General features: G+C 37.9%; 1 long non-coding RNA gene across 2 annotated transcripts; it reads left to right on the top strand.

Annotated features, from left to right (window-relative positions):
• The first annotated feature begins 1,153 nt into the window (after positions 1–1,153).
• Positions 1,154–21,574, top strand: LOC140739605 (uncharacterized). 2 transcript variants are annotated; one of them, XR_012101686.1, is made up of 5 exons: positions 1,154–1,201; positions 17,558–17,633; positions 17,732–17,797; positions 17,932–18,002; positions 19,294–21,574. It is a non-coding gene; the product is annotated as an uncharacterized lncRNA (long non-coding RNA). The 2 variants fall into 2 exon arrangements; XR_012101685.1 differs by lacking the exon at positions 1,154–1,201 and adding an exon at positions 11,152–11,264.
• Positions 21,575–24,326: the final 2,752 nt, after the last annotated feature.

Genomic DNA, 24,326 nt, shown 5'->3' with positions numbered 1-24,326 from the left:
ATGACGTTAACAACTGAAAAGTAAAGACAGTGAATTGACTCACCTCTTCAAGAGTTAGTAAGTTTACTGTTAGCGGTGTATCAACTGAATAAAGCAAGGAAATTATACAATTTGAAAATGATAAGGCAGAGGTATATAGCATGGATGCAAGATTATACCACAAGATTAATTGGATCTTATTTCATTAGTGTTCTTGTAAATGGCGGATTTTCTAATCAAAACCCCAACTTAAACCTGACTAAATTAAAATGTGATCAGTACCGTATTTAATCACACAGATATTAAACATCATAATAACCTGCACAGTTAGCCTGTTAGTGGTCATTATCCATTTAAGAGCACCAGGTCATAAATTTATTTGATTTTACAGCGACACAAGTAGCAAGTGTTGCTGGATGGATACTACAGACACTTATAAACTCACCCCGTCCAATTCAGTTCTGTACTACTGCAAATTTAATAGCATTAAGCGAGATGGATTAAGATATTGTATTTTAAGTTACTCATTAACTGCCAGCTTACTGCTTTATATTTCCTCTCACTAGAGCTAAATTCTAATAGCTTATCTTGTACTTATCATAACACAGAAGTAGCCCATTTGGCCCACTGGGTTCATGCCAGTTCCCAATCCCATTCCATCTCTCCTTATTTTCCCTGCACCCCTGTCACATATTCTTTTACACATATGTAAATCAATATCCCAATTTGATCCTGACCTGCACCAAATAATTTACCTGGAAAACGAACCTATCGACATCTATACAGGACATGTACAATGTCACAGAGAAAACACACAAACTCTGCAAAGACAGCACTCATGTTCAGAACTGAACCAGATTCCCAGGAGCTGTGAGACAAAACTAACAAATATTGTACGCTAACTTTTTGAAATTTAATTACTTTGGAGAGTTGTGGGCTAAAGCTCAGTGGGCCAAAGTCATAGCAGAGTGTTAGTCTAGAGATTTATAATGATGGAGAGGGTCAGTCTGGTGTTAAGAGTAAACTGTGACCAGGCTGGGTGTGGAGACTCAGTAGAAAAGTCAACAGATGTGCTGAGTATTTATTTTAAAAGAACCTAAAGGCAATTGAAGGCTGCATCTGCCCACACACACACACACCCCCCACCCCTTGATTGCACATTGCGCATTTGAACCTCAGACACACAGGATCTGGAAGGAAAAGTGGGAACTTTGAAGCATTCGTAAGCATACCCCATTTTCTTTTTGTGAAACATTAATTGAAATTTAACCGTGGAAGATTTAGAGGACATATATAGGAATGTGGGATGAACCCTGGTGGGCACCTTAGTCAGTACAGATGAGTTGGGCTGAAAAGTCTGATTCCTTACTGAGAAACAATATATTTCTATGATTCAGCACATATGAATACTGAACTCTAAGCTATTTACAGCCATTGTCTCTCCGAGGTTCTTCCTAATTGGAAAGGTTAAGTTCAACGTGAGTAAGATTATAACACTGAGGACAGGATTTATATGAACCAGTGTTATTCTCATTAAACAAATTTATCACCATTTTGAGATATATTAATTAATCAATGGTTATTACCATTGTAATAACCGTGTGGTGTAAGGAAATTATTAATTGGCAAGACTGGTAGCATTTTGGGACTTGTTCCATACGTTACACTGAGTAGGCCTCTCACTGCTGGGTGCCATCTCTGTGTGGGCTTCACTTCAAATGAAGTGCATCAGCCTCTCAACATCGCATCTCAGAATCCTTAACATTTCTCATGAGAATTTCTCATTTACATCAAGAGCAGTCCTGAGAGGATACAGCGGTGGAGTAAGAATGATGAGAAGAAATGGATGACAGTTAAACTGTACAAAGGAACGAAAGATAAATGCAATGCCTAAAGTGAGGGAAATTAAAGTGACACCTGACAGCAGCATTGTGGGTGGAATCAAGGGAACTAACAGGATGTATGAAAATGAAAATATCTAAAGATACAATGAAATAGAAGTAGAAGAGCAGATTAAACTGAGGAAGGAAATAACTACAACTTACATTCTCAATATTTATTACTTATTTATTATCATTAATTTGTTTCTTCATTTTTACGTTCACACAGTTTGTTGTGTTCTGCACATTGGTTGCCTGCATCTTTGTCTGCAGTTTTTCATTGATTTGAATCTGTTTCTTTGTACTTACTGTGAATGCCCACTAGAAAACGAATCTCATGGTAATATATGGTAACAGGGATGTACTTTGATAATAAATTTACTTTCACCTTCGAACTTTGAAACAGTGCTATAGTGCTACATCGACTATATTGTTAGAGTGTTTCCCTGTGATAGAAATAACGCTTAGAACCGAATGATTAATTATTAAGGAAGCCTTTCTTCAGTTACTCTGCTGAAAGTGTTTTCAATAATATAGTATACATGTGTTTCAAGAAAATGAACTGAATTGATGGAAAAATAAAAATGAGAGAAAACATCCCCAGCTTTCGGTGAAATCAGCCACTTCTATTTTGCCTCCAACATACATATGTCCCCATGGCATTCAAGCAGCTACAAGCTTTTCTTCTGATTCAAGTAAAGGATCATTGCATAAAATTAAATTTTCAGTTATCAAGCCCACACAACTTGTTTCCACATGCTTTGGCTTATAATCTCATGCATATTAGAAATAAAATGACTGCAAAATATACTCGCTTGAGGATTTCTTCAAGTAAATTGAAGGCACTATTCTACTTTCCCCTGCCTACCCATTTTGCCTTGAGCCAATAGTCAAGGTCTGCTTTCTGGAGGTGTAGAACATCACGGCTGCTTAATTCAGCCTCAGCTGTAGTCAGCCAGGGTTGGTAATCACAGAGAATAATTATCATTTATCTAACCTTGTGTCTGTATTTACTGTTACATTATTTTGCAATACCCTTTTAAAAAAGATTATTGTGGCTTTCTTTGAATTTCATGACAATTTAAGATGCAGATTTTAAATGGAAGGGTTCAAGCACATATAAAGAATACATTTATTTTCAGTTCAGATTGAACTAGAATCTTTGCACTGTTGTGTTGTTTTGCAATCAATGCTGTATTTATTGTTGTCTTTATTATTCTCACATTAGTGATTAGCCTGTAAGCTTCGTGCATGCTGGGAATTTCTTTGCACCCCGGTTTATATGAACTCATCTGAATCTAAATTATTTAAAAAGTATCTTATTCCTCTTCTCAAGCAGTCCTGTAGAGACTTGCTTTCACTCGAGCTTTGTGCGTCTAAGGGAGCTGAGGAGACCACGCTGGAAATGCAGTTGTTGCCATTAACGGGCCAGGAAATCTTTGTTGGGATGAGTAAGTAGATTGGGAGGTTATGTGGCCTTTTGCACACTGCACAATTTCTCCCATGCTTCCGTTATAAAGCTTCGCAGAGCTCGGTGCGATTTTTGATGCTGCCATTTCTACTTGAGTGGGCATGAGCCAGGAACTCCCATGTGTCTGCAACAATGTTACTTTTTCAAGGAGACTTTGAGGATGTTCTTGAAGCTTTTCACTCTCTTCTTGGAAAGCTCTTTTCTTGACAGAACTTGTTTCAAGAGTCCAGTGTCAAGCTCTTGTACAGTGTGACTCGCCCATCTGAATTAACTGAAAGTGATCAAAGACTCAAAACTGGGATGTTGGCCTGAGAGAAGACACTGACATTGATTTACCTATCCTGCCAGTCAGTTTGTAGGACTTCACAGAGAAAGTGCTCAGAGTATTCCTGCACTGTAGGTTTTCCATGACTCCTAAAGATAAAAGAGGGCCGAGATGTCCGTGGTTTATTGGACCTTGAACTTGGTGCTGCGTTTGACACTCTAGTCTTCACCAATTCTTTCCTCAAAATGCCAATGAGTTTACTGGTGCACTGGAGATGAGTGTGAATCACTTCATTAAAGTTGGCTCCCAAGATATGAAAAGTCACACACATTCTTCAAGGAATTTATTGTCACTTTCAATGAAGGGGCACAGTATTAAATGTCAAGAGCAGGTTGCTGGCATTTTGACTTTTAATGTGAGGTCCATCGTTTTGAACATTTCATTGAAGGAGTCAGCTTGGTGCTCAGTCTACCGTGGTGCCAAGGTAGTTTACCATTTAGTATGACACTATAACAACGTGGGAACGCTACGGAGTCTGAACCCCTCAAAATTTTGCATACCTCCATCAACTCTCCTTTAATCTTCTACCTTATAAGGAATGCCATCCTAATTATTCAATCTTTCTTTATACCTCAGGCCCTCCAGACCCGGCAACATCCTTTTAAATTTTCTCTGTACTCTTTCAACTTTGGTTACGTTCTTCCTGTAGGTAGGTGACCAAAACCGCACACAATACTCCAAATTAGGCCTTACTAATGTCTTGTACAACTTCAACATAACACCCCATCTCCTGTAATAAGTACATTGATTTATGATGGCCAATGTGTCAAGAGCTTTTGTTACGACCCTATCTACCTGTGACAGCAGTTTCAATGAATTTTGAATCTGTATTTTCAGATCACATTGTTCTACCACACTCCTCAAAGCCCTACCGTTCACTGTGTAAGACCTAAACTAGTTGGGCCTACTAAAATACAGAACCTCACATTAGTCTGCATTAAATTCCATCTGCCATCTTTCAGCCCACTTTTCCAGGGGATGAAGATCCCTCTGAAAGCCATGATGGCCTTCCTCACTGTCCACCACACCCCTGATCTTTGCGTCATCTGCAAATTTGCTGATCCAGTTAACCACATTTTCATCCAAATTATTGATATACAGAGGACAAAGGACCCAGTACCGATCCCTGTGGCACTCCACTAGTCACAGGCCTCCAGTCAGAGAGGCAACCATCTATGACCACTCTCTGGCTTCTCCCACAAAGCCAATGTCTAATCCAGTATACTACCTCATCCTGAATAACAAGCAACTGAACCTTTTTGATCAACCCTCCTTGTGGGACCTTGTGGGGCCTTGCTAAAGTCCACTGCCTTGCCTTCATTCACTTTTCTGGCAACTTTCTTGAAAAACTCACAAAGTGAGTTTCTCAAAAAGTACGAAGGCATGTTAACTATCTTGAATCAGTCCATGTCTATCCGAATACTCATATATCCGGTCCCTTAGAATACCTTCCATTAACTTTCCCACAACTGATGTCAGAGTCACCTGCCTACAATCTCCTGGTCTGTGTTTAGAGCCTTTTTAAACAGCGGAACAACATTGACTATCCTTTAATCCTCTGGTACCTCTCCTATCACTAAGGATGATTTAAATATTCCTGCCCCATAAACGCTGCTCAACCCACAGAGCTCCTTCAGAATTTTGTTCCTTTCCCAACTCCTATACATGCAAACATACCTTCTGTGTACTTGCAACCATATGCTTTCTTCCCCACTCTGTCGACCTGTGCGTTCACTTTGAAGGAACTGACAACTTGTTCCTCAAGTTTTCCCTGTTTAATAACATGACCCAGGGCCCTGCCACTCACTGTGCATCTCCTGTCCTGGTTTAACTTCCCAGAATGCATCACTTTACACTTGCCTGAGTTAAATTTCATTCCTTACTCACTTCTCCATTTAATCTACATCCTGTTGTAACCTTAGAAAACCCTTCATCACCCATTATATCACCAATTTTGGTGTCACATGTTAAAATACGAATCATGCTACCTTTCTGTCTCACAAATCCTTAATAAGTTTGATGAACAATCAAGGACCCAATACAGATCATTGTGGTACACCATTGGTTACAAGTCTCTGATCCAAAAAAAACAAACCTTTGATTACCAACCTCTGCCTTCTACTACCAATGTTATACCAATTTGCTTTCTCACTCTAGATCCATGTATTCTATATTTCTAGACCAGCTGACTCAGTAGGACCTTCTCAAGGGTCTTTGTAATGTCCATGTAGATAATAAACACCAACCTGATCTGATTGTTCTCTTGGTTAACTCCTCAAAAAAGGCAAATTTGAAGGACATACAGTAACTTCCCAGAAACAAAGACATGTTGGTGATCCTTTATCATTTTGTTTCCCTCCCACAGATGTTGCATGGCCTGCTGAGTTCGTCTTGCACATTGTTTATTGCTCCAGATTCCAGCATCTATTGTATCCATCCCTAATCTGCCATGCCTTTCCAAATGTATCTAAGTACTATTCCTCAGGATCTCTTCAGGCAACATTCTTGCCAGTGATGTAAAGATCACCAACCTGAGGTTCTCAGTCTTGTCCTTACAGCATTTCTTAAATATTGGTGATTATTTTGTTGTCAAAGATTTTAAATTAATGTCTTGGTGATGAAGAGATGTTGCTGTTGGATTTTAACTCCCATGATTAGTGGAGAGATAAAAATGCTAAGATGTTAAAACCTGGCCATAACCCAACTCCAAGGCATTCCCTGCCAGTTTTAATTGACACACAGAATATGGGATCAGCATCTAATTCTGTCTCAAAAGGCCAAATCAGTTTCTGAAACATTGCAAAAGGCCTGGTTTCCTCTCTTGACAGCAGTTCTTTATTTGCAGCCAGTGACAGGAAGGATTCCTAAACCTTCAAAGTCTAAGCAAATATAAGAAAACCTGGATGTCTGAGGTGCTCTGTGCTTCAACTGCCTCATTTGAGAACCATGAAAAAGAGAGTTTATCGATGAATAAGAATGTGGGAGTGCCCAAACTTGTGAGTGAGTATGGATTAATGATAGCTCACTCACTTAATGGTGATGGCATGTGTTCAAGTGAACTGGAGGGAAGGTAATAGGATCAAAAATAGCCACATAAAATACATAATTTTAGTTATATTTCATTATGTCACTCTTAAAAAAGTGACTGTTTCAATAATGCATTAAACTCACTAGAGATAATGGACAGTAATTAATACCTGGACTGGAAAAATAAGCCTGTTTAATTACCAACTTCCAGGACTAAACATGTGTTAAGTCACTTCAACCCATGACAAATACTAATTTCCATCACCAACAAAGAGACAGCAGCAACATCTGCAAATCCTCTCAGAAATGCTACATTATTTATTGCTGGTATGTGAATTAAAGGTATTGATTTTATTACAGGAGTCAGGGTTTTCATATATCTTCTGTTCATATACTCTTCTGTTGCAACTCCCACAAAAAAATGTGTACAGCACTGAAGGTGGCCTTTGTGCCAATCAGAATCAATTTATTGCCATAGCAGAATTGATTGTGGTTCAGTTCCAAGTACAAGACACAACCCTAACAGGCAACACAAAAGCAATCAACAATTTTCAAGACAATGGTGTAAGCAGCCATAAGCAATGAATAATTAGCAGATGGTCACATGCACAAACGTCAATAATGAAACTTAAATAAATGTGAACATATGAATATGCTTAATTATTATCAACAGGACAAAAGAGCAGGAAAGGCTATTTAACGGGTTTTAAAATACCTCTTACTGTCTGCATTTTCTACTCCAGTCCCAATATCACTAGTCTATCAAACAAACTGTACTCCTTTGCACCCAGAACATTTCCAGCAAATATAATCCGTTCTTGCTTCAAAATCTTTATGCCATCCTAAAATATGGCACCAGAAATTAAAATATTCTACTTCTGTGAATGAATTGCACTTTATATAGGGCTAGCCTAATTTTCTGATGTCTGTATTCAACACACCCGTATGCAACCACATGCTTTAAAAATTGTATGACTCTTCTTGCACACTCTTTAAGATTGTACAACACAGCTTATATATTGTTTGTCTTTCATTACTCCCACGAGAATGAATCATCTCACACTTCTCTGCATTGAATTTCATTTGCCATTAACATGTTTCAATGGCCTGCTTATTGAAGACTATTATTATCTTCAGAAATAATTCAGAAAATATGCATCTCGGGTGGTTGATGGTTGGGTTGATTTAACAGCGCATTGATGATGTCTCCTCATATAGTAACAAAACATTTACAAATGAAATGCCAAGATCGGAGAACAACTCAACCGAACCATTACTATCTTCCTCAGACGCTGCTTCATTGCCAAGTTTTGAATTACCCACATTCCAAAACCGTACCTATACCTCCAAATGCAGGCTACTAAAGTACTTTGTATATTAAGAGTAGCTGTAGTTTGAGTAGTAAAGCTGGGAAACTCTATTGTATACTTCCCACCAATCCATTCACCAGGCTCTGTTGTCCATGTCTTAACCAACATGCATCCATACTGACTTTACCCTTTTTACCACACGTGGTTCAGTTTTTGCCTCTCTGTGGTGTTTTATCCAGCATAGCTGCAAACTTCATCCACACCCCTGTTACTTCAGCTATCCAGACCCATCTCTGGCTTACTTTCTTTGTTTTACTTTCCATAAAATTGAAAGCATTCAAAATTCTGCAGCCCATATCCTAAATTACAGAGTCCCCTTCCAACATCTTCTCCATGTTATGCTGGACCCCAATCACCCAACACCTATATTTTTACAATTCCAATCATTTTCAAACCCCTCTATAACCTTACCTCGCTATGTCTCTATAATCACTACAATCTCCCCCACTCCCCCGCGTGTTTTATTCTGGTCTGTTGAGTACTCCCACATTTAACTGGTCTATCTTCGACACAGGATCTCTGACTACCAATGTGCTAATGTCTGGAATTCTTTCTCTTTATCTCTCTATCTTTTTGTTCTTGCTCCATAAAATTCACCTCTTTAATCTAATATCACTGAGTTATACCAATTATGTCCAATATTTTGTTTTACAATTTACCTTCAAGTCCCTTTGGGAGACATCTTTGGTGTATTAAAGGCACTGTAATTATGAAGTTGATGATCTTGCAATTTCATGAAAATTCCCTATAAGCAAACTATATTAGCCTCTTTTACCTCTCAGTCCCACTCAGCTAGTTAATCAAACATGTTCTGCTCATAACAAGTTATGGTCTTTGTCAGTGTAGACTCATTCATGATTGAAGATTCACAATTGTTTAACGTCATTTCCACTACACCAGTGTACAGGAGAACAAAATAATTGTTTCTTTGGATTTGATACAACACAAAAATAAACACAATAATATAAAGAAAATATAATAAAAATATAAATATATAAGATAGCATATACACATAGATTGATTGTATGTCCATAAAGTGACATTCAGTACAGGAGTGTCTGTAAAGGTGACTCTGACAGGAAATGATAAAGTAGTGGTGGTTGGGGTTGTGGCAGGTTACGTTAATGGGTAGAGGTGTTGAAGAGCCTTACTGCTTGAGGAAAATAACTGTTTTAGAGTCTAGTCATCCTGCCGTGGGTGCCACATAGCCTCCTCCCAGCTGGGAGTGGAAAGTCCATAAGTAGAGCGGGTGGGATCCTTCATGACATTACTGGCCATTTTCCATTGCCTTTCTGTATATATGTCCTTGATGACAGGTAGGGTCCTGACGGTGATGCATTGGGCAGGTTTGACTACCTGTTATAGAGTTGTTAATCCTCCTGATCTTTTGGAGCAAGGGCAAAAGCCTTGATTTTTTTTGCATTTTATCTGGCACAGTGGTACCACTCTTGGCTAAATAAAATTCGTGTCTACCATAGCTCTGACAAAGTATTTTTCTTTGGAGAAGTCCATCCCAAATCATTCGGTACCACAGCCATTCCTGCGCTTTCCCTAATATTTGTATTTGATCGTTAATCAGCTATATTCTTTATTATTAATATAATTACCTTTGCATTTCCTTTAATCTTTATCTTCTGATGTTTATGCTCTTTACGTGTTTCCTTGCTTCTCCTCTGTGCTTCTCAAATTTAGCCAAATTCTCCCTTATATAATCAAGCTGACATTTTTCATATGCATTCTTTTTCTGCTTCATGTTAACCTCCATCTCCATTGTCAATCTAATAACATTAGCTTGAAGGCATTGCCTCAGATTCATTTCTGGTAGTCAAATTAAGTGTGCAACATCATCAATTCAGCTTGTCAATGAACTGAATATTGGAAGTGGAGTACAACACACTGATTCTGCTGTATGACACGTTGAGTGTTCTCCTTAACTGTCCAGCTTCTGCTGACGCTTATGCTCATACCTACACAATGTCATGAACTTCTGTATATCCTTTAGAACAACACTTTCAAGAGAGGGCAGTCAAAATTCTATTGAGTTGAAAAGTTAAAAAAAAACAAAGTTTAACCAGCAGTGTAAATTTTTTACCACAAAACTAATGGCATTAAAATCTCTTTTCAGGTTAAAGTTACCCTAGACTCTGACCTAGCCCAATATATACATCAAGAACATTCCAGAAATACAATTTTCAGTGCACAAGCTCATCTTGTGGGAAGTAGGGAACAGAAAATTACATTTTCAGTGATGCCATTTAAAATATTCATCACTCTACTTCTTCAAATTGAAAAGAATTATGTATGGCAGATAGCATTAAGGCTACAAAGTAGATGTGACAGTTTTGAATTTTTTTTGAAAATGCTTATGATAAACAACCGCCAGCAATCCTGTGATTTGCAATAATGTTATCACCAATGTGAAATCTCCATTAGTCAGATAAAAGCATCATCATTCTTCATTAGTAAAGGATTACTGCGATTGTATTGTCACTGGAAGTTCTGTGCAATCACAATTCATCAGCATTTAACTACACCATACTAATCATTCTATTAAACTCACTTACTTCATTTGCTAATGCCCTAAAGCTTTACTACATCAAAAACTTAAAATTAATTATAGCTGTTATATGAATACCCTGTTTCATATTTATAGTACTGTGCAAGGCAGAAATACGATAAAGTGAATGTCCTTTCTACTTAACTCCAATCTTGTGCTAATATATTGCACATGTCTCTTAATAAATGGCATCTCATACAAGGGAGTTTTGGATACACATAGCCACTACAGTTATGTAAGAGATCTTCTTGTTTGCATAGGATTTTACTAAGTGTACTTTGTTCTTCCTGGAGCTTTGTCTACTGTTGAAAAACCCCATTTGGCAGAATTTTACTGCTCAGCTGGACTGAGAGTGATTAAATTGTGTTGGAAACCTGTAGCAACATGAAGTGCAGCAGTTTAAAAACTTTTTCAGACCTAACTACCTTCTGATTTCTGGCTTTCAAATTAATATCAGTAGGAATGAAGGGCATCTATGTGAAACAAGCTCAACTCTAAAACTTAAATATGTAATTTAAATCTATTGCAAAGGAAAGAAAAGGAAATGTTGCTGCATAAGTTTGAAAGACAAAGATTGTGCCTCATTGACATCTCAATTGATTTGCTGCAGGAGCTGTGAAGACTAGGAGAGAAATACTTTCCCCTAATAATTACAGTAAGTACATTCAACTGTCATTGTTGCCAAAGGTCTTAACATGATTAAAGTTCATTCCTCCTTCAGCCTTCCCTCTGAGCTATCAGTTTTAAACTCCGTTGAAAAGGAGTTAATCAAAAAATATCACCAGACCAGTAATTCTTTTTTACTTTGAATGTGATTCCAACAAAATAGCAGAAGAGAGTGTGGTTGCAATTTTTTTGACAGTTCCTCTCAATGATAATCGGTCTATTAACAAACAAGTCTTCCATTTGGATCGGGAGGTCCAGTGACAATTGCAGGTCCTAGACCTTCAGCAGAGATGAGTGATGGTGAAAGGGTCTTTGTATGTAAGGGTATGGAGGTTGGGAGGGGAAAAGTTAGGGGATACCAGGCTACATCAGAAGCCATTAACCTCAATACTGTACATACAAATGTGACCAAGCAGTAGGGAAGCTTTGTGCCTCTACCCTTCCGCTGTAGAATGGAGCTGCTAGGCAGGAGGAAGGGTGGGATCATTCTTGATCTTTAAACAACATTAATGCCTAACTCATCCACAAACTTCCCATGTTAGATTAAACTTCCTCTCTACATCTTTTTAAATTTGGCAGATGAGACTCTTCGATGCTGAATTAAGACTCAAACAAGTTCCTTGGTATTGTTGTTATTCAAACAAGCAAATCCATCAAAACTCATCTTTAGGGAATGTTATAGTAAGGTGTAACAATTCATTTTTGCTGTTAATCATGATCGTATTCCTGTGATTAGGCTTGCATCAAGCACCAAACTTGAATTCCCACAGTGGAATCTTTTTAGATGTAAAGGGCAGGTGGGAAGTGGAAAATAATTGAAAGAATGCAAAGAATAAAATTCAGATAATGGATTTCGAGGAAATATATATGAAAGAATATTTGCTTCTAAATTAGTTATCAATGAGGTTTTCTAAATAAAAATAGTACCTTGCGGTTTATAAACAAAGCCATTGACTATTGATACATGTTAATAATGCCTTTACTAAAAATGAAATCTGTTATGGGAACTAAAGCTTTTCTCATAAAGTAATCCATTTTATGACTTTAATCAACATGCTCTTCAATAATTTGTTTTATTAGAAAATCAATTCTATAAAAAAAACTTAATTTAAATCCTGAGACCTGCAATGGTCAACAGCATTTAAATCTGAGTGCAATGTTTTTAGTAAATGGATACATTTACTCTAATTATGCCTTTAGTAGAGTAAAAAAAATTGAATCTGTTCCTCCTTAACAAATTTCAAAATGATGACTTGTAAGTGTATGACACAGCCAGGACATTTGCTCAGCATATTAATCTTGATACATGGTTTTCTTTTACTTGCTAATTAAATTAAACATTGTTAAAATATTAACACAAATATACAAGCTGATGAAAGCTGCAAAGACCCGAGAATTAACATGATGTGCTGCACGGTCTTCCTATTTTGCCATTAAATATTCAAAATATATTCCTTGAGAAGCAAAGGATTCTCATCTGTTTAAGTCTAGTCAACGGTTCCAATGAATGTGCCAACCATTTCTATATGTATTTTTCAATCCGGGACCCATATGTATAGATTCCCACTTAGCACGGTTTAACAATTTTGTGGTGGCTTAGGGCAGGTAGGCTACCTGACAACATACAGGTGTCCCTCTCACTGAATTGTCCATTATGCACATTCAGCATCTAAGGAAAGGCAGCTGTGCTGATCTCTACATTCACCTTCAACCACACCGTTTCCCCCAGCAGTGTTTTCTTTTGCTGCTGATCACCTGCATTTTAAATGATTATGTGGAGAATATGTTTCTGACAGAATAAATAAATCAAATTCTGTTATTCTGGCATTTTTACATTTTTAGAGATTTAATTCCATACCTTTGTCCATTAAATTGCAAAGATTATAAATGAGTGGGTTTTACAATAAATACAAACATATATTCTTATAATTGAATTTCATTTTAACCTCTGACAATATTTGAAAACCCATACTTAAAATTACACATTCGCAAATTAAAATGGGCACCTGATGTTCAGCAGCTCTGGAGTGAAAGATCATTGATACAGCAATACTGCAAGAGTCTTGGACTTTGCGTGTAATGGAAGGTGGTCTTGGCATTTGGTGCAAGATTTGAGGAAATGCTGCAGTTTGGTTTATTGGTAAATACCTGGTATTAGATAATGGGTGGCCTAAGGAAAAGACAGTGACTAAATGGGACATGGTAGGTGTGGGGCTTTTGTGAAGTGGAGAGAAGCTGTTTGGTTCCAATGCCTTGTTTTATATTGTTAAAAGAGCTTCACAAACAATAAATTATGCATTTGGCTGCTGGCAAGTAACTAATTTCTAGCTCAATATTCACTTTAATATGCCTCATAAACTTTGATCTTCATTTATGCCAGGACTTCAAGTATAAGATCAAATCCTTGCATAAATCTTGGAGTGCCCATCAGCTTCTGGACTTGCAGTCTAAATCATACACCATAATTAGTAACACACACAAAATGCTGGAGAACTGTCCTGATTAAGTGTCTTGCCCTGAAATGTTGACAGTTTACTCTTTTCCATAGATGCTGCCTGGTCTGCTGAGTTCCTCAAATATTTTGTGTGTGTTGTTTTGGATTTTCAGACTTTCTTGTGTTTGTGAGACCATAAGTAATATCCTGACATACATTTTCAGGGATTAAAGAGAATTTGACAGTAAATTAGTGAACTAATTACCGTACTCCAAATATATAGTCAATGGTGAGCTACTGACTTATGAAGTAAATTTGCCTTAAATGCACATGGTTATCTGACTAGAAATTTGCTGAAGATGCCGGATTGACCCTCAGCAGTGAAGCTTTGTGATGTGACATCACCTGAGGTTGCCCGAACAAGTTCCTCACAAAAAGCTGGTGTAGACCTGAAAGGGTGTGGACAGAATGGAGCTCAAGTAGCCATGAAAAGGACATTTCAGGGAGGAGCTCAACAGGATCTGAAAGGGTGGATATCAAACAAACCTGAAAGGGTCAGGGATGGATGGAATTTGAGCAGGCCTGAAAGGATGATGGCCCAACAGAGAGTGTCGGATGAACCAGGGACAGAACTAAGAGGCAACTAACCAAAAAGTATATAATAGTAATCATGAAAGAGCAGGGTGGCTGGAAATGGATGGCAAAATGTAAAGAGAGAGAGGACCAAGCAGGTTGAAGCAAACACGATGCACGTAAATAGAATTAGCATAGATTAGTACAAGAATGGTAGTCTATGACTTTATGTTTATGTCTATCAATAGTGAAAAATCGTTAACCAGCAACAAAACCGGCTTATGATTTTTCACTAATGATAGACATAAACATGTCTCCTGTGATCATACTGTAACTCCTGGCTTAGCTATTTATTTAGATATTTGAATGTTTATTCTAAACTATTAAAGATTGTTAAAGTTATTTAAAGGATCTTAAAATACTCTGACTAATGATTAAAGAAAATAAAAATCTTGGTAACTTTGCTCATTGCCAACATTAAAATATATGAGGAGAAAGGCCATTGAATAGCTGACAAGTTGAGGACTTCCAAGAGCAATAGCATTACGTAACAAGTTCCTGACTGTTACTTTCAATGTCGTTTATCTGCAGAGATAACAGAACTTCCTCTGCTATGATGAAAAGCTGAGAAATTGTTTTATTTATGGATCAAAAGAAATTTATTCTATGAAAGAAGATAATTCAGACCATCATATCTATTGGCTTTCACCGTTTGATGTAACCCTGAACTACTACCACTATTATTCCTCCCACCCATGCATGGTTCTGTGTTTCAGATACAGACTAATTTTTACCCTTGTAAGAATTAATGTTCTGTGACTCACAAATTCTTTTTCTAAAGTACTCGTGTCTCCATGGTTCCTTAAGGTGTCATAGCCGTAGGAGGATAAGCTCCCACTATCTATTAAATGCTCCCAATGGCATGTGCCTCAAATAGCCTCTGACAACCAAGTCCAACTCCTGGCCCTCAAGTGTGGCTTGGCTACTACGCCTGGTGGAACCATTTCCACTGAGAGGACGGGAGCAAAGGCAGGTTATTGGTGCCTTCAAACCAGTTGTTTTGGGCAGATGGGGCTCATCAGCCACGGCTGATAGCTTATCAAGGAAAAGTCTGATCTCAAACTTTCACCGCCTTGGGGCTACAGTCACTCATGGGGAAGGCTTTGGGAGTAAACCCTGAGGAAAAATCCAGAGCAGGAGTCCCTAAGGCAGTCCTATATTGAGTTTAACGTTGACTGGCAACTCCTGTGGTTACACTGGTGCCAAACTCTATCAGTCTCTGCCATTCCTTTGGATTCATCAGTTGTGTGAAGAGGGGGAGTCTGCTGAATGGGCAACAGCTTGTTCTCCCTATCATAATGCCTTGGCTTGTGTATTACGTAAGCAGGTAGGTTGCAATATCCATAGTTTATCCCGATCAACTGAGGGCCTCGTCTCCTGTGATAATGCTTTTCTTAATATACAAAATACACAGCAAACATTTTCAATCCTGACCGAAACCTACTGCAACGATCAGGAATTTTGATAAATACTTAGTAGAAAGTAAAACACACAACAGAGGATATAGCCGCAACATAATAAATAATCTGTCTATATTATCCATTGTATTTGGATTTGTCTCAAGGGCAGACAGAAGACCATTTTCCTGCCATTAACCTGCTAATCTGCAACCATTGTCATGTGTATTTCCCAAGTCTCATTTAGTTTGTTGTTGAATGAAGTATGTACTTTGTGTTTGATACATAAAAATATTAAGAATTGGAAATAAATATCGTGTTTAAACATTTGGTCTGTCAAGAAATGCAGAGGAAAGCAGAGCGTTGAAAACAAATATAATTACGTAATTTAAAAATTGAAGTTGCAGTTATTATTGAACCTTTTAGCTTTAATCTATTAAACACCTTAAAGGCAGTTTTAATATAAATGTAAAAGTCAATGGCCTAGAAAATTAATCATGTACAACTGTTTATTTCAGGCCTACATGACTGCAAATGCACCTTGAGCAGAATGAAACTACTAAGAACCATTTTTAGATCACGTTGAGTCACTCCAAAAATTCACGAATTAGAATTGTATGCATGTATGGTATCTCTGCCAAACTCAGATCATTTGATGGCTTTCCAGAGGCTACGTTCCTTTTGAGAGAGTAACAGTCACAGGTCAACTACGATTCAGAATGTAGTGACAAAATGGGACCCCACTAAGGCCGCAAAGCAAGCTGGTCTGCCTTCAGTTAATCAGAGATCCTTGAAAAGTACTGAAATACTTACACAACATCCAGACATTAATATTCATGCCTCTAAATTTCTAAACGATGATCACCTCCGACAAAAGAGGACCTAGCCACCTTCCCTTCACGATCAATAGTCTTACATCATCAGCATCCTAGCTGTCGCCAATGACCAGAAGCAGAACTGATCCAGCTACACACATGCCAATGTTACATACCATAAGACCATAACACATAGGAGCAGAATTAGGCCAGTTGGTCCATCGAGTCTGCTCCACCATTCAATCATGGCTGATCTTGTTTTTCCCCTCCTCAGCCCCACTCCCTGTAACCTTTGATGTTGTGTCCAGTCAAGAAGCTCTGCCTTAAATACACCCAATGACCTGGCCTCCACAGCTGCCCGTGGTAATAAATTCCACATTCATCACCCTCTGGCTAAAGAAATTTCTCTGCATCTAAATGGACGCCCCCTATCCTGATGCTGTACCCTCTTGTCCTAGACTCCCCCACCCTGGGAAACATCCTTTCCGCACACAGGTAAGATGCTGGATATCCCGTGATGAGTCATTCACTTTCTGATACCACAAAGCTTTTCCACATGGCACAAGCCAGGAGTGCAATGGAATACTGTCCAATTACCAGGATGAATTTCTCTGGCACTAGCACATGGGGCAGTGGTGTACATCATCAATAAAATGCATTGCAGTTACTCAGTACTTTAACTGCAGCTCTCAACCTATGACCTCTATCACCAAGAAGTTCAAAGGCAGCAGGCATATGGGAATACCACCAATACTATACTCCCTCCAAAAAAACAGCATCATGATTTGGGAATATATCACTTGTCCCTCATTGTCATTGGGCATAAACTCTAGTATTTTATACCCAACACCATAGTGGCAGTATTTTCACCAAAATATATATAACCAGGTGACCGTTGAATATCATTTTTTTTATTGTTAAAGTGCACTTATGTATTCACCTTGGAAATGCTAAAATAGCTGTCTGTGCCTTTAAGAGAAAACGGTGATGTCATTTTGCACAGGTGGAGTAGAACGAAGAGTTGCCATGCTCTGGAAAGGACGACGTTCAAATACTTTCCCCAGGTTTGGTGAGGAAAGGTGAATAATACTTGATAATGTCCATATAAATTCGCTTATACTTGTTTATAACTCTATAATATCAGTAATTTGATATGTTTTACATGTGGATGCTTTAGATTTTCGCGAGTAACTTGATCAGCCCTGGATAGCGTGATGGTGAAGATCCTTAATTGGCCTACTAGGTTAGTCTTTTTAGTACTTCAACTGCAAGACAATATATTGTGAAAGTTTATTTGACTTTTTTTTTATTGTTTCATGCATGACCGAATGTCAATGTAACAGAATAATGTGAAAGTGTTGATCTCTGTTCACATAGCGTGGGTGAGGAGAGCTCATTTCAACGTCTAGCCTATATACGTTTGGAAGTTAAGCACGTATGTGTCAAATGTGAGTATATCTCTTAGTTATTTATTCAAATCGATGTTGTGTCTAAGGTACAGGTTTGGTGGGATTTTAAATTTTTTTTTAGAATTGTCACTACCATATTGGTTTGGTATATTTTTTTTAATCTATTTTCATACTGCATACATAACAATGGTGTGGTCTGAAGTTAAACTGAGATTGTAATAGCGGGGACTGTTTTAAATTCATTTTGTCGTTTTTATTTTGATACCCTCTTTCTGCAATAAAACAACTAAAACAGATAAAAGAATTTAAGACTTGAAAAAGTATTTGTTGTCCTGTGTGTATATTTCCCCCCAGGCTACATATACAGTAGTTGCAATCATTCAAGATGGTGGCTTACCTTAAGAGCAGTTGAGGATGGGCAATAGATGTACTGGTGGCATCCACACCCCCAAAAAGTGAATAAATAAAAATGAGGAATTGTGCTAAGAGGCAGAAAACTAAGATGAGGGTCATAACTGGCTATGGTATCCCTTAAGGAAATATTTTAGGCAGCACTAATATGCTGAATTTATAGCTGGCTATGGTTTCCCTTCAGAACTGAACAACCATGAATGATGTCAATGGCTATTTGGTTTCAGAATAAACTATCCAACAGTGATTTGTATAACAGGTTTGACAAAATATATGAATAATAAAGTGATTTCCTGCATAACCTCTTCAATTTTGCTTAAGATTGTTAGGTTATTGTTAATTTTAATGCCTTAAATGTTTATCTGCTATAGCGCAATACAATTTAAAATGTATAAAATTCAACTTCAAAGAAGGACAGAAATCAGCCATGCGTGCCTGTGAAAATAGCATTTGTTTGAAAAGTCTGCCAACAACAATTGAACACTGAAACTTGGATCACAATATAAAAGACCCCTCACTCTTCCCTAAATGGTAGGCAAACATCACTTTTAGAAGGTAAATGTACAAAAGAGATAGTTATTCCTTTCACTTTCAGCTATTTTGGGTTCTTCCTGCATTAAAACATTAAAAAGATTTGAAGGGAAGTTAAGTATGGTGGGGATTTCAGAACAAACACATTTAATACAGTGTGATCTTCCATCACGGAACTTCACCACATGCATAGCCATTATTTTACAGTATGAAGTCTAATCTCAAAGATTCAAGGATCACAAATTTGAAGAAGTTTGGAGTGCCAAAGGAAGGTCAATTTTCATGATATGGAGGCACATTCTTGTGTATCAGAATCAAGGGTAGCTGTTGATATGAAGGTTAATTGTAGGTGAATTATATTAACATCAACATCTATTTACTTTCTAAGGATGATGATATGATCCCCCAATACGTTATCCTATCTCGAAGACGTAGTGAGGAACAGTTAGTAGTCCTCAACCAACAGGCTCATGAATCAAATTCACTTGCCCATCATATGGATTCACATGCTATGGATTCACTTCCAAGGACTCTTCATCTCATGCACTTGATATCCATTGCTTCTTTATTTCTCTTTCTTATTTTGTATTTGCACAGTTTGTCGAATTTTGTACATTGGCTGTTTGTCCATCCTGTTGGGCCTTTCATTGATTCTATTATGTTTCTTAGATTTACTGTGTAAGAATATGAATCTCACGTTTGCATATGGTAACATACATGTACTTCAATAATAAATTTACTTTGAACTTTATTACCCATCAGAAAAATGAAGTAAGACATTAATTTTGAAACAAAATCCTTAATAAAGAAGACAATAAACCAAAGGCTGATTGCTGTAATATCTCCCAAATAGCTGTTGTTTTGCTGCAGCAGTCCAGTGCCATACATAAAATATACTATAACCTATAAGAAATATATTTAAAAATTTAAGTAGTGTGAAAAGAGAGGGAGAAAAGAAACCTTGTTGTTCTGAAGAAATTGCAGCCCACAATATTGCTTCTTTACAGACAGAAGAAACTCAGCTATAAATAAATTCTCAGCCTGAATTGGTAAAGTATCAGGAAAAAATCTTCTGCCTCTTCACAGCCAACCACTTTACCATCTGGATGCACTTGGAGTCATTGGTAACTTGTTTCCATAGCAATTTATTAGTAGCAACTAGCAGTTTCTATGCAGCTTCTTGCTTTTATGATTGCACAGATTATTTTAGAATATGTTATCCAGTTAAATATAGAACACTTCATATTCCACATTCATGGTTTATTATAGTAATTGTAATTCTGTGTCAGAAACATCCCATTGGTTAGTTGCGGTGGTCAAAAGGGAACCCAGGGAATGTAAGAACGTCTTTGATCAGTAAATAGTATTGTACCAATTTCCCCTCCATTGAACACATCTACATGAAATGCTGTCTCAGGAAAGCAGCATCCATCACTGGGACCCCACCACCCAGGTCATGCTCCCTTCACACTGCTACCATCAGGAATAAGGAACAGAATCCTCAGGACTCTCACCACCAGCTTCAGAAACAATTAGTACACATCACCATCAGCCTCTTGAACCAAAGTGGATAACTTTGCTCAACTTCACTTGCCCCATCATAGAAATGTTCCCACAACCAATGGATTTATTTTCAAGGACTCTTCATCTCAAATTTTCAATATTTATTGCTTGCTTGTTTATACATGTATCTGCCTACTTATTACTATATATTTTTTCTCTCAGCTCAAGCTAGTAAAACTTGAGGTATGGGCATAGCCAACACACTCAGTTGTCAATTGTTAGGAACTTTCAGACTATTCTAGTACTGTTTAGTATAGAGGCTTTCTGAAGATTTACATAAATATTACTGTGTAGCCCTAATTGTTTAATGCTATTGTGTAGTGCCTTTGGGATAACACCATTTGTAGATTTTACTATCGTGTCAGTGTATACGTTGTTCATGTTCCAGTCTTTCAATTTCCTCTTTTAATTCAGCATATTTCTGGTGCTTTTCACATATTGATTTCTGTAAGTTATGAGTGTTTGGAATGGCTATATCTATTAAGTAAGCTGTTCTTGCTTGCTTATCCTGTATTATGATAACCAGACAGTTTTATGAATTGTCCTGTCTTTAATAACTGTTTGGTTATAATATAATTTGTGAAATTCTGAATCTAAAACTGGATAGTGCTTTATTTGTAGTAAGGTGTGATTTCATTTACGAGTTTGTATTTTAAAGCAAGATTTTGATGAATGACGTTTGCCACTTGATAGTGCCTGTGTAAGTAATCAGATTGAGTTAAACTGCTGCAGGATCCTGTAATGTGTTCGACTGGATCTGTTTTTTCTCAATATTTGCTACATTTACCATCTTGAACTTAATATTATTATTTCCTTCTTTTTGTATTTGCACATATGTTATCTCTAGCATACTAGTTGAACACCCAAGTTGGTGCAGTCTTTCAATGATTCTGTTACGGTTATTATTCCATCAATTTATTGAGTATGCCTGCAAGAGAATGAATCTCAGGATTGCAATGTTGACATATATTTACTTTGATAATAAATTTACTTTGAATAATAAAACAGAATATTGAACATGTTCATTGGGAAATAAGAGGTCAGTATAATGTTCACACAAAATAAACAGATGTATGATTACTGTAATGTGCAGTTATTTTATAAATGCTAAGGCAATAAAGCAACCTACTAACTATTTTGATTGTTATAGTTTTTCCTCCACTTACTTAGCTATTGATTGAATGGTAATTAACAAGATAAAAGTAGTGATGGCAAAAGGAATATTAAGCCAATACGTGCTCTCCTATGGCAGCCAGCTATCTCCCCACTGTGGGCGGCTTGTCCTTGATTTGTCACCAAGTCCAGCAATGGAGCACTGACTTGCTAAGCAGACAGCTGATTGGACTTTAGCACCATTCCAAACATAAAAAGAGGGATGGATGGAGGAGTTGGGAAAGGGCAAAGGTAATGATAAAGGCTGTAAAGTATTTAGTGGAATGAGGTAAGGAAGAGATACTGGGCAGATAAAAGCAACCCTCAATCCTGGTTTCCTTTCTAATAACAGATATTTAACCATTTGATCAGAAGCTCTCATTTCAGCTTGTGTATTGAGAATCCAGGAGTTACTGACTGATTTTGATGAGGTGAGTGGGAGAAGTGTTGGGCGGGGGCATGTTCTGGTGGTGGCTGGTTAAATATAATCCATCAGTGTAGTCTATTGCTGGTGTCTACGTGGTGTGTATTTCCCTCAGGTTCCTTCTCAGATCCTGCACCAGTCATACTGTCACACTCAGTGCAGGATCGGAATCTCCAGAGAAATCAGAAAGGATTCCCCGAAGCAAATAGGAAGGCAGGGAGTTATTTTGAATGCATTGCTTTCATGTTTAATTATTTGTAAGTGATTTTCTATGTTATTAATTAGCTCTGTTGTTTCAAAAATTATTTTTAAAAACAATTCACTTCAAACTGAATTGTTTTTAAATTGCTTTGTTTATGTGAGTCATTTAAACAATTAATAGTCCACAGAAGCTCGAATGTATGGCTTGGTCAGAGCTCAGTTTCAGCCTTCCATCAAAGCCTGGTAGGGGCATTTTGGGAAGATGGATTAGGAGCAACACAAACCTTTTCAATGCAAGGCTTGGTCATTGTTGGACTTCATCACCCAAGGGTGTGAGGAGTGTTATGAATGTACTACAGCTCTGAGGGGCCGAAGGGTGCGGGGGTAGCCCCCTCCTTTGTGAGAATCGCAAGATCACTATTGAGTCAATTCAGGAGACACAGGAAATGAGAGAAAGACATGCAGAATCCACAAAAGGGTTAGAATGTGCCCTGGCCTCCGAAAGGCGGACCCATTGATACCGGCTATTGTCTCTTGGAGACGGACTTGTGTATTGCATCCTGGATGATGCAATCAAAGCCCCAGGCAATGAACCAAGGAGGTGGTTGGTGGAGGGATTGCATCATCCCCAACCTGATTGACACCCGAGACCCTGTGAGTCAGGATAAAAAGAGGGTCTGTGGGAACAGCCCTTCAGACGCACCAGAAGAAATGCTAGCGATCCCGTAATAGCGAAAGCCGGTGGAAGGCCACGTGCGTCCCCTTCCATTTGCCCGGAATCGGTGACCTTTGCCACGGAAAAACGGTTTTTAGCTAACAACGGGGAACTCAACCCTCAACGACTCTCGAAGGATTGACATCATAAACAGAATGGGCAAGTTTTAACCCGTCTCTCTCTCTCCAACCATTGCCACAAAGGGTCCCCAACGGTGGCAGCCTGTATGAACTGGACGAACTATATATTTCCATCGGACAATTCATTATCCCCTAGCCAACGATACAGCTTATTTCTTATTGATTATTATTATACCCGCGCTTTTAGATTTAGTATTGACGACGTATATTATCTGTGTGTTTGCATTGATATTATTTTTGTGTATTTCTATCAATAAATACTGTTAAAAATAGTACCATCAGACTTCAACGGACCTCTCTATCTTTGCTGGTAAGTGACCCAGTTACGGGGTTCGTAACAGGAGCCTGTCAGGCCACCAGCTGGGTGAAGAGCAACCATGAACAATGATTCCAAGTGATGGACCAAATCAGTTACTGTGCTGATGACTAATACTTAATTTGTTAGTGATTTTAATAGAGGTATAACTCTTTCTGCTCTTCTGAACAATGCTACTGAAGTTTTCATGTTCATCTGGGAGCAGTGGTGGGGGGGGGGGGGGTAGTGATTTAACAATATAGCTGATAGTTCACACAACCAATAGTATGGGATTGAAACGCGAGCTCAGAAATTTCTGTTAGAATGGAAGTTGAACTCCCAATCTTCTGCCTCAAGCTAAGACAGATAGCAATGAGCCACAACTTTAGATTTCACTTTAATTTGTTAGTAAGATGGCCACTAATTTCAGCATGCCCCAATTATGCTGTTCAACCCACAATCATATTTCATTCTAAGTCACATAATTATTGTTTTCATGAAAACACAAAAAGGGTTTTGTCTTCCAGTCCAAAACACATGAATCAAATCCAGTTGGATGGTTCCATGTAAAGTAATCCAATTCAACAACACTTGAAATTACTGAGAACTCTTTGTGAACAGAATCATTGACACTCCCTTTTGCCACACACATGCACTGACCTAACAGTCAAACATCTAAATGATAAAATTATTACAGAGGCTTCAGGAAATTCTTCCATAATATGTAAGAATTCTTAATTTTCATGTGGTTTTCTGGTCCCAACAAGTCTAATAGCGAAGCATCCTTATCTCTTTCTCCTCTTGCCTATGTGTTAAAGCCATACCAGCTTACCTAGATTATCATTAGTCAGTAATGCAAAGTGTCTTAACTGGTTGTATCAAAACCTGATATGGAAATACCAATGCTGAGGAACAGAAAAGGCTTCATAAA

Source organism: Hemitrygon akajei, chromosome 15 (genome assembly GCF_048418815.1).
Source record: "Hemitrygon akajei chromosome 15, sHemAka1.3, whole genome shotgun sequence".
In the NCBI taxonomy this organism is placed as follows: domain Eukaryota; kingdom Metazoa; phylum Chordata; class Chondrichthyes; order Myliobatiformes; family Dasyatidae; genus Hemitrygon; species Hemitrygon akajei.
This window is presented reverse-complemented; position numbering and strand designations above follow the sequence as displayed.